This window comes from Eptesicus fuscus, chromosome 12 (assembly GCF_027574615.1).
Source record: "Eptesicus fuscus isolate TK198812 chromosome 12, DD_ASM_mEF_20220401, whole genome shotgun sequence".
NCBI classification, from domain to species: domain Eukaryota; kingdom Metazoa; phylum Chordata; class Mammalia; order Chiroptera; family Vespertilionidae; genus Eptesicus; species Eptesicus fuscus.
The window spans coordinates 41,799,956-41,812,111 of NC_072484.1; the positions used below are offsets into that span (position 1 = coordinate 41,799,956).

The following is a 12,156-nucleotide window of genomic DNA, read 5'->3' on the forward strand; positions in this document are numbered from 1 at the left end:
CTTGCTAACCAAATTTCTATTTAATTGGTTTCCATGTTGTGACCTTGTTCCTGAGACTCCAGATGCTTCAGAGGTCATCAGTCTTTTCAGGTCGGGTTACAGTGACATGTGATAGGCGAGTGTGGTAACTTACAAGGGGCTGCCAGGATACCACAGCAAACACTGAGAGTGTGCCGGGAAGTGTCTACAGTGGCTGTCCACACACTATGTGCCAGGACAGAGTCTTTGTCCCAACTCAACCTTTTCACTTGGTCTTCTGTAGAAAGCATGGTGTAACCATCTTTCCTATCGTATCTTATGTTCAGGTCTTGAAATAAACTAGGTATTGATCAAGCTCCTTAGTGCCAGCCAGATCACCTAATTACCACTTTATTTTTTTCCCCTGGTACATTAGCCCATATCATAAGTTTTAACTACATGAAATAGAAGTGTCTAAATCAAGCATTCCCACTTTTCTCATGGCAGGTGGGACAAGTCATTGGAGATGAGGTCTGATACCACCTACAGGGGTCATTTAGTTTTAATGCTTCTATTTCCTTGTTTTTGCAAACATGGGAGTAGATGAGCTTGCTAAGGCCCTTTCAAGCATAGGATGCTGAGAGAAGGGGCATGAAAATGAATTGTATCACTGAGAACTAATTCAATGGTTCACTCATAAACAAGCTGTTCTTTTCCACTGTTGCTGTCCAACTGTAAGGAACCCTGGGCATTTGGCATTCTTGGAATATTCAGTTTAGCTACCTTAGGGGCAAGGTTCCCTTTTGTTGGGGTAGGAGGAATTTTCACCTATTTTTAGGTGTGTTCACAAGGATAAGCAGAGCTATTCCAGCTCTGCTTCGGGTAAAAACGTCATTTATTCACATATAAAGAATATAGTGCATACACCTTAAACCAAAGCTCCCCAACTCCCCTGTAACACACACCATTATCTTATTTTTAACTTGTCCATATCATTGGGCTCCAGAGCCCCAAGTCCTACAGAAGCCCCATTTTAAGAAGTGAATGTGCCGATTAGGTGAAACCATATGATAAATTCCGTTCCCTTCTTCCTAAAGCCATTTTTAATTTTCACTTAGAACCTGAACTTCTGTCAGCAAGGGTGGGGAGAAGTGGGCCCTCAGAGCACTGGGTTTTTCTGCTGAGCCATTAACAGGGGGTTAGAGCCACAGCCCCTGAACGTCATATGTCTTGAGTTTGGAAGCAATAACAATTTTCTCGACCACACAACACACATGGTCATGGAGATAGGGAAGATTCAAAGATTAAAAAAGAGATATGTCACAGGATCAATGTGTCCTAGATTGCCAGATGGCATCTCCCACAACACTGTCCGTGGTTCTGAACCCAGCTGGACGCTTCTCAAGGAAGTTGGGGTGGAGGGAACTTATACTCCTGTTGCTAGGCCTGTGATCAGCATCATGAGAAAAGAGGAAATGATGTTTTGTGGGTTTGGGCACAAAACAGTAGTATCGAGTGAACCCTGGGACTTCCTGGTGGCTCACAACATTTTTCTGATATACTCATGGTACCTCTATGAAACACCATTAATAAAAAAAAAGAACTTTCAACAATAAGTATTTAATTAAAAAAATTCAAAATGAAAGTATAATTGACACACAATACTATATTCATTTCAGGAGTACAACATTGTGATTTGACATCTATATACCTTATAAAGTGATCACCATGACAAGTCTAGTAACCTTCCGTCACTGTATACAGTTATTATATTACTGACTATATTCCCTATGCTGCCCATCACATCCCTGTACACACGCAGTGCTGCTTTTCAAATGTTCACCTTCTCTAAACACTTCCTCGTAAAGGAGTGTCATACACTGGAGAGTCCCCAACAAAGGCACACGATCCAATGTGCTGCAACACAGTATTGAATCAGAATGAATGTTATGGTATCTGGCTGGTTACTGTATTTTTCTATCAGGCTTCTGTACCAGTTACTGGTCACTTACCAGTAGTTGAGATAAAATTGAACCCAGAGTAGATTAAGCGGCAAGAAAACTTACTGGCTCAGACAACGGGAAAGATTAAGTTTAAGGGATGCTCAATCCAGAGTACAAGCACCATCAGGCTCCATCTCTCAGCACTGTTGCTCTGAGTCAACTCCCTGCAGCTTCAGGCACACACCTTCACAGCACCAGGTCCAACGGTCTTACACAACATGCTGTACATATCCTGGGATCTGCTCTCTTCCACTGGCCCAAACTGGGTCATGTGCCCATCTCTGTACCAATCATGGCATGAAGGCTAAGGCTTTGACTGGCTCATGTGTCAGCCACAGACTCTGACCCTGGGACCAGCATGGGAGGTCTATTCAACTCGATGTACTCAGAGTGGGAAAGAACAATTTCCCCAAACAAAATGAGAATGATATTACTAAGAAGAGAGAATGGATGCTATGCAGTATAAAAATCACATTAACTAAAATTGATCATATGTTTTTGAGGGAAAAAAATTGGTCAAATACATTCTCTCTGGTTATTTCTAAATTAACTTGACAAGCATTTGAATCAATCCAGGAATATGCCCTTCCCTGTTTTAAAACATATTTGAACTTACAGCTTATGTAGAGATGTATGTAAGGGAGAATAAGTTCATTTCAGCATATGTGCATTTGCATGCACACGATGCAAAGCTTTACATTTCTGAAAGTTTTACTTCCATTTTTAAAAAATTTTCAGGCCCAGCCAGTGTGGCTCAGTGGTTGAGCATCAACCCATGAACCAAGAGGTCACTGGTTTGATTCCCAGTCAGGGCACATACCCAGGTTGTGGGCTCGATTCCCAGTAGGGGGCATGTAGGAGTCAGCTGATCAATGTTGTTTCTCTCTCATAGGTGCTTATATCTCTCTATCCTTTTCCCTTTCTCTCTCCTAAAATCAATAAAAACATATTTTTTAAAAATTAATTACTTGGATATTTTGAAGCCTCTCTCATAGCAGGAAAATAAACCCTATATGAAAAACAGCTTATTCTACACATTTCAATTGAAAAGTAACACCTAAATCTATCAACTTTTACCTAAATTAATAGCTTTTATTAAGTATCCAGGAGAAGTGGCTTTGATAGGAAAGATCTTACTTCTCTCAAAGGCAACATGTCACACATTATGTAGACTCATGCCATTGCCAAAATTAAGGTGTTGAATATAAACTCTAGTTCATTAATGAGATGTTTTGGATTTAGTAGAAGTCAACACAGACTGTGTTTACCTGCTTCATGATGATTCAATGGCAGTTTCTAAGTAAGCACGTATGTTTGAACTTCCTCCAAGTGACTTCTTGCAATGGGGACTTTTCAGATAAAGGTTAAAATATCCATAGAGGGAGGGTCAACATAGCAATTTTGCACACAAAGTAGTTGGCAAAACTCACAGAAAGAACACAAGTTGACTCTAAGATTTAGAATAATATTTGAATTCATGTTTCCTGATAGAGTAGCATCCACCAGAACCACATGTATCCAATTCCATGATGATTTTGAGCTGAGCTGATTTGGCTGGTTGCCAACATGAGCTTCATGCTCACCATCATTTTCTGCTCTGGAAAACATTCATTCAAAGCCTTAGGTCCAGACACTCATAGACACAGACAACAGAATGATGATTACCAGAAGGGCAGGGGTGAGGGGCGACAGAAGAAGGTAAAGGGGGGATAAATAGTGATGGAAGGAGACTTGACAAGGGATAGTGAACACACAATACAATATGCAGATGATGCATTATAGAATTGTACACCTGAAACCTGTATAATTTTATTAACCAACGTGTAGCTCTGCCCATCCACCCACTCACCACCGTGCCTTGACACCCGAACCTCTCCACACAGAGCTCCAGTGTGCCTGGTCCAGCCCCCAACCCCTCTAGCCTTCTCTGGCTGCTTCAAGCCCCGCCCTCAGACCCTCCAGTCGCCTCAGGCTGGTCCCGCCTTCTCTGGGTGCCTCCCCACTTCTGCCCTGTCTCCAGAGCAACATGGTGGCTTCATCCTGTCATGGTGCCAGAGGAGAGCATGGGAGCTTCCCGCCTGCTGCACTGTGCTCCTTCCCCTGGCAGGTGGGCGGTGGGGCGCTCTGAGTGCAAGCAGGACTGGTGAGGGGGGGCGCTATGGCTCTCACCCCCGCCCTCCCCAGCACAGGATGGTCCTGCCTCCTCTGGGCGCCTCCCTGCTTCCGCCCTGCCTCCTGCTATCGGTCGTTATGCGTTTCGGCATCCCAACCATTAGCATATTAGCTCTTTATTATGATGATGATAAGTTCAATAAAAGAACGGATACAAAAAAATGTAAATATAGATGTGTATATACACTTACTCAGTATATATGCATATATTCCAAAATGTTAACAAACTTCAAATGGAACTCTGTAGGAAATCTCTATAATATTTTTGCCAACTGTCCTGTAAGTCTAAATTTATTTCAACATAAAAACTAAAAAAATAAAAAGTGAAAGGCTAGACTAAGAGGCCAACTGACCTGCTAAAATGCTTAAACAAGAAAAAACTTGCTATAAAAAAAAGAAATAAGATCCAGACATACTAAACACAAATATAAATTAATCCACTTTTGCAAATGCCTCTTAACTGTAACAGTGTACACATTTGGTGCTTTGTTAAAATAGTGATTTTTAAAAAGTAATACATTTTTGTTGGTTTTTATCAGTCATGAAAGGGCTGTAACGCTATTTTTCTGGAAAGATGTTCTCTGAATGCTGAACTTGTCTCGTTACTCACTCCATCTGCCTTCATCCCTCAGCCAGATATGCAGACTTTACAGTCCAAAGTGGAATCTTCAACCCTCCCTGCCAACAGCTAATCCCATGTGTTGCACTCACATTCAACTATTGCTCCATTAGAGCTGAGATGACTATTTTAAGTGCATAAGAATTTTTACTAAGTTGAAAATTAAGAGCCAAATTTGAAAAAAACATTACACACATAAAAATCCCCCAGCTCTGACTTTGATACGCATCAGAACTGTGATTTTGGATTTATTATGTGATTTCAACACCATTGTTTTTTCAATACAGATTTCACTGTTTCTCGGTTGTGGTGACAACGAAGAGATGTATTTGTGAATTATGTGGACCACAGATGAGTCTGGGTGGAATGCATCTTTCCTTGGGAAAAGAAATCACTTTGGGGGGAGCATTCCCAAAATATGGGGGGGTCAACAGGGAAGTCCAAGATGATTTTGGAAATGGCCAATAGTCTTTATAACCAGTAGTGGAGCCAAGGGCTCTTACGCAGAGTTGGACCCAGCTTCCCACCCATATCTCTCGGTATGGCTGCCAGTCAAGGATTCTTTCTGTGTTTACCTCACTCTAAGTTCAGGTGGAAAAAAAATTGATGATTTAAAAAAGGAACCAGATATCACCCTTGACCTCTTCTCATAAGCCAACCTGTCATACCACTAGATCTGTTTTTGTGTATGTGTTTGTTTCTTATGTGGAGATAGTGCTATAGGAAGCCTCTTGGCTTTGCAGAAAACCACTTGTGAGAAGTTCACGCTTTTAAAAGAAGACATTCATTGGATTTAATGAATATTTTAATGAGAAAAAAATTAATGTTTAGTGTTTTTTTCTAAATACTAAAATACTATTTGGTGATTATATAAACTTGGAAAATGAAAAGCATGAGTAAATGACAAATGTTCCATAATCCCACTTGTCATGCATAAGTAATATTTACATTTTATTGTATAAGACATACTCACATATTAAACAAAATCAGGACTGTGTTCTTTATACTATTTTATTTCTGGCTCTCATTTGAAAATCTTATATTTTCTGCCATTAAAGATCTTACGAACACATGACATTTTTCTGGCTACATTGTGCTCTTGCAGATGGATAAACCACAATTTAACCTTTCTCTAGTTATTGTATATTTGACTAGAATGAGGTTCTATGTTAAGACATATAATCCTTTAATAGACATCTTTCATGTGAACCCTGGTTATATTCTTATTACCTATTCCTAAACAGGACTTAGAGGCTGTTGATTGCCAAATGGCTCTCTAGAAAGTTCTATCATGGAAAACGCCTATCAGCACAATGAAAAAGTGTTCCTCCCCCCCACCCTCCCATCAGCACTGAGCACTGAGTTTTAAAAATTGTTTCCAGTTGGCGACGCATATACTAAGATTCATTCTGGTGCAGGAACAGGGGTGGGGATTGAGGGAATGAAGACATTCGCAGCAGAGGCCCTGCTTGGGCCGTGCCCAACAGTGGGCAGGGGCTTCAGCAGAAAGGCAGTGTGTGGACCAATAATGAGCACAGTCCTCGGTCAGACATTCTGGATTCAAAACCTGGGTGTGTAACTCATGGGCTGGTGGTCTCAGACAAGCTACTTAACCTCTATGGGTCTGAATGTCTTCAACTGTATAATGGGAATTGTAATAACATCACAGGGCTGTGAAGTTTAAGTTAGATACTGCATAGAAGGTGCTTTCATTGCTAGCTTACCAAGTACCTTCAGGCTTTCCCAACTACAAAGCCATGGGACACCTGGGTCCCAAGAGGCCTTCAGTAAAGAAAGCCTTGCTAAGGGCTGAGCAAGGAGTCCGCTGTTCAGGCAAAAGGTTAAGGGAGCACAGGACACAGTATCCGATGGCTCACCTCATTGAATCACACTCGCCCTGCAGCTCTTGTTTGCCTGCAGAGTGTGTGAACATCCTGCACCGTGTCCTCTGTGGAGGCCTGCCCTGCTAGCTCATGTCCACTAAGTGCCCTTTGCAGGCTGAAACTCCCTGCCTGAGACTCTCCTTATCCAGCTAAGTAAGCTGTTTAGGAAAGGAAATCTGTTGGGAGATGACTGATGCCAGCTTTAGCACCTAATTGATGAGTTAGCGATAAGGGCAAGGAGAGGTAATGACAGGCTGCTCTGTCCCTTGGGCAGACTGCCTTTCAGGTCTGGAAGGACAACAAGGTCCTTAGTTTCAGCCTACATCTAGACTAGCAGAGGCAAGGAACCAAAAGTCAGTTTTTCTCCTTTGCATGTAGTTGGCTAAGCACCAAGTTGTCTGGTGCTATTAAACCTTCCTTAAAAACATCTACACCACCCAAACGAACTCAAACCCCAAAATGACAGCATATCCGCGTCCTGGTTAACCTACTTCACAGATTTAATTACTTCACCATTGGGTTTCAGATATCTCAGGTCCCTGCTTTGTTTGCAGCTACTAAGTCTGGGCTGAGTTTTGTGAGTCAGTGAGGGGCTTGTCTACTTGGACCCTCCCAAAGAGGAAAAGTAAGCAAGGCCTCAATAGCTTTATGGTGCAAGTCTCTAAGGACTATAGCTGTCAAACTGGGACACGTGGTCAATCCAGCCTACTATCCACAGATGGAACTTTCCTGAATGAGTTGAAAGATTAGAAATAGGAGTGGTCATAGACCAACTTTTTCATCCCATATGTGCATTCTGATTGTTTCTTCCTTCTGTGTACAGCAATCATATTTGGTAAATTGGAGCCCGGGGTCCCTCCCCTCACCTCTCAAACACCAAGTGAAGTCAGGAGTGCCCACGGCCTGGTGTGGGTGAATGGGAAACCCTACTTGTAGGCCTGGGCCCTCAAAGCAAATTTAACACTCTGAAGAGACTTTCTCCTTCGATAATCAGATTCTCTCCTAAGTTATTTGCAGTCTGCAGGTTAGAAATAATTTTATTAGCTTGCACTTATTGGAAATTAGGCTTAAATTCCCTGTTTGAAATATATTCCTCTTTCCAAAAGGCGGGGTGTAATTCCCCTCCCCTTGAGTGTGAGCTGGACATCATGACTTGTTTGCTACAAACAGAATATAGTGGAAGTGACAGAGGGGACTCGGTCATGAGCGGCATTGCAATCTGAAGCTATGGGGAAGTCAGGGTCCTGTGTGCCATGCTGAAGAGCCGAGACTAATCTTGTAGGTTGTGAAGAAGCACTGACATCTTCAGGGAGGGGAATGGCATGACCATGTGTGAGTTCTAGCCTAGTGACTCCAATTGGAATAAAATGGTAGAATCTGATGGGGACAAGACTGAAGTCAGCAGGACCGGTAGGAGGGGAGGCCATCAGAGAAAGATGACAAGTGATAAATATCATGGGATGGATTCAGAAATAATAACTTTGGAATTTAAGTCAGAGGCATGCTGATGGATTGGATGTGGAAGATGAGGAACTCCTGTTTCTAATGCAGGTCTGGGTAACACTGGAAATAAATAACGAGAAGCAAGTAGGTAGGGGGCAGGGGATACTGAATCAAATAGATGAGTTCAGTCATCAGTGAGCCTTAAGTAGAGGGAAAGTTTGGGAGTCGTTGGCCGTAGAGGAGACATGAATGTTGGGATCCTAAGAGATGTGCTACCAGGAAGCAGAGGGAGAGCAGTGAGCCGAGGATGGCACCTGGAGAACACTAGTGAATGCACGGTGGAGAAATGGGGAAATGGTCACAGCGAGATGAGAACCTGAGAGAGCATGTTCAAGATGAAGAGTAAAGAGCTTCAAGGAGAAACAGTGCCTCAATAAGAGAAGAGTTGAAAAATGAACACTGCATACAACAAGAAGATCTTTTGTCGACTTCAAGAACAATTTCAAAAGAGCAGTGAGGGTAAAAGTCTGACTACTGTGGGCTACTGTAGGGAAGAAGGTGAAAATGAAGTAATGGAGAGAGTTATACACAGACTATTCTTCCACCAAATTTGGATGCTAAGTGGGGAGAGAGACTGACAATAGTCAGCATACTGTTAAAGCATTTTTTAGGTGAGAAGGAGCCAGAAAATAACTGTGTAAAAGATAACCAACAGAGCAAGGTCTTTGAGGAAGCAGAAGGGAAAGGGGTCAAGGTTGGGGTTGGCCTCAATTCGAGGTTGGATATCCCATCCTCTGGTGCTAATTTTCTATGTTGGTCCTGTCTCTGTTAATAGCTGACATCAATCAAAGTGACATGGCTTCTGGAATTTTCTGGAAAATCTGGCTTAAGCTATGGTTGATGGCACAAAATAGAGGAACTAAGAATGAGAACAGAATAATACATACAATCAATAGGACTAGGTATTATTATTATTGCTATTGCAGATACAACTTTCCAAATTATTTTGACATTTTCTTATTCCAGTACTGGATCTAATTATTTCTTGAATTATCCATAATATTTTTCTTAAGCACAATATTTAATGGATGCTTTATTACAATGAGCAAACTCTTCCATTCTGACTATGCCAGATGTCTAAGTAATGGTCATGAATTGATGAGTTCAAAACTGTTCAAGTAAAATACCAAAAACCCAGTTGGAATGTCCGCTAAATGAGGGCTGTCTTCGTTAAATACACCCGAGAACTTCATGTTCTTCCAACACAATAAGGATCGCGGGGTGAGCTGAATGATCTGATATCCCTCAAATTAACTTGCTGGCTACACAATTACTGAACAAAACAGAACTCCCAGCACTACAAAAGCAATGACCCAGACACTGGAAATATGGCCTCATCAGTGCCCCTGCCTGAGTGAAAGATGAGAAAACACATTCAAGATAAAAATAAAAACCACTTTTACTTTCAACCACATGTGATCTTTCCTTCTGTCCAAACTCTCATGGGCTATTAAATTAGGCTTCTTATTGGAATAAAAGAAAAACACGTGTGTGTGTGTGTGTGTGTGTGTGTGTGTGTGTGTGTGAAAGAGAGAACCAAAAAAATTGTCTCCAGGAACAATAATAAAAAATAATTAAATACCTACCATGTATCTAAGGGACTCTCTATAAGAGGGTGATGCCTTCAAATGGCAACTCATTTGGGGACCAAGGCACACCAGCGTAAAATAAGGAGTGATTCAAGTTGGAATCCAGCCAGTCCAAGTGAGTAGCAGAGACCGGGAAGGTGCAGGTTTTCTGAGAGTGTGATCTAGCAGGGACAGTAGCCATGGAAGAGTCTCAGAAGACACAGGAGGAGAAATGTCTGTGACATTTCAGAAAAGGAAAGTGGGTGAGCAAGGGATAAGTCCAAGACTGTACAGTTTCTCCAGGGTGTGGCAAGGGCAGAAGAAGCAGAGAAGAGTGATGGGGATACATCTGAAGAGGAAGGTGGGTCCCCTTGGGTACAATAGTTAGAACTTTTGATGTGAGGAGTGTGTGTGTTTTAGTAGTGGTAGCGGTAGTAGTACTGATAGTACATAATAAGCATGCTCATTTTCTTCATCATTAAAATCCCATCTTGTCCTAACTAGGGTTCCAGAAGTACATAATAGTACGTTAACTAAAGGGAGACAGAACCTAAAAGATGATCTTAAGGACAATGTAGTATAATAGAAAGAACATTGGGGTTCAGGTTAGGCTATCTGAATCCCGGCCTCAACCCTGTCACTGCTTACCCTCCTGCCCCAGACAACTCCTCTGCCCACCTGCCCACCGATTTCTTCATAAAGGCAGCGTGGATCAGAGGACCACTAAATCAGAAACCTAGGAGTTCATGTAATAGCATTTACCTCGTAGGGTTGTTGGGAGCATAAAATAACAAGGCAGGTAAAACACTTATCACAATGCCTGACACATAATAAGCACTCAAAAAATGTCTGTTGCCTTTGATGTGGTAGTGTTAATAATCATTTTAGCATTTGATTGCTACATACGATTATATGTGACTTGACACAGAATTTAATAGACAACCTGTCCATTTGGGGATCTGAGTAATAAACTGGAATGGTTGGGAGTCTACTTACAACGATCTCATAATATTGCCTATTTCACCTTGAAACTAGCATATATTGATTCCAGGATATTCTGTCTCACACTTTCCAAGGTATCACTGTTATCCTTACACCCGAGAAAAGTCCATACGCTAACAATCGGAAGGAGCTCAGAAGCGTGCCTGACACCTTGCAGCAGGCATTACTGGAGTGTTAACTATTACTCCTGTCTGGTCACTATTGGAAATGGATGGCCCTCCAGTTCATCGTGGATGTACTGACCACCCACAGCAAAGACAGGCATGAAGATGGGTGATGAGTCCTGGTGTCTTGATGAATTGAAAAGCAAGCAACAAATAAACAAAAACCTCAGGGGATTAAAAAGAAACAAGAAAATAGTCAAGGGCCCTGGACATTGTTCCTTTGAAGAGCTCCACAGCCCCTCACTCAGCTTCTAGAAACATGATCCTTCTCTGAGAGCACTATTACAATATCGTAAGAACATTCAAACACGTTGGCTGGGGCAAACCTATAGGTCGTCCGTTCACTCAACTACCAGTGACTCATCATCCAACTAATGTGCTGAGAACGAGTAACTTCTGCATTCTAAGGATTGGGGGAGAGGACATGCTGAGCTGGCCAGCTCAGTATGGCCTCTGAAAAGGACCCAGTGAACATGGGCTCCCTGCTCACTTTGGCCCCCAATCCGAGCATGTGCCATTTCAATTAAGTTTGCTTTAGAAACCTATTTCCATGTTATTTTCATCAACTGGGCAGTAAATAAATATACTCATGACCACCTACACCTCTTCATTTAATGTTCTTATGTTTTAGTCTCTATGTGGACAATGTCTAGAAAGCAGGATTTGTATCAGAAAACATGGTTAGCAGCACATCAAATTCATTCAGTGATGGGGCCAGGCAATAGCTGGGGCCAATAGCCTACTTAACCTCCAAAGCTGCTGGCTGGGAGGGTGCCGGCACCAGGCACCACACTTCAAAGACCAGGTTTGAGCAGACAGAGATGGGAAGTAACATTTCAATAACTTGCCTTCACTTTTCTCACTGTTGACTCAAATCCTGTGACATATTATGATACCTACTCTGCAGACTGAAGAAGCATTCTCACCAACGTTACGGTTAATTAACTTGGATTAAATATAACAGAGCCAGGAACAGGAGGGAGGGGAGTGCACATGTCTGTCTGATTTCAACGTTCATGCTCAGAACTCAGAATATAGAGATTTCACAGCAAACTTTCCTCCTGAGAGAACAGTTCTAAAATATAAAGCATTATTCTGGAGGCTATCTAGGGCTCGTCCATTTCCCCCAAACCCCTCAATGCTGTGTCTGCCTGGGAATTGGAACCTCCCGTCTGGCAGGTCACCGGTGCCCACGGGCTTCAGAGCACTTCCCCGAGGGAGGGGCGAGGAACCAGAGCCAGAAGAGCAACATAAAAGGGAAGTGTTGCATTTGATTGTTTCCTT

At 42.3% G+C, this 12,156-nt stretch overlaps 1 protein-coding gene across 1 annotated transcript in view; it reads right to left on the reverse strand.

Moving 5' to 3' along the window:
• CCBE1 (collagen and calcium binding EGF domains 1) overlaps positions 1-12,156 on the reverse strand; it is a 172,343-nt gene that overhangs the window by 50,528 nt on the left and 109,659 nt on the right. The gene's annotated exons all lie outside the window — the stretch shown is intronic.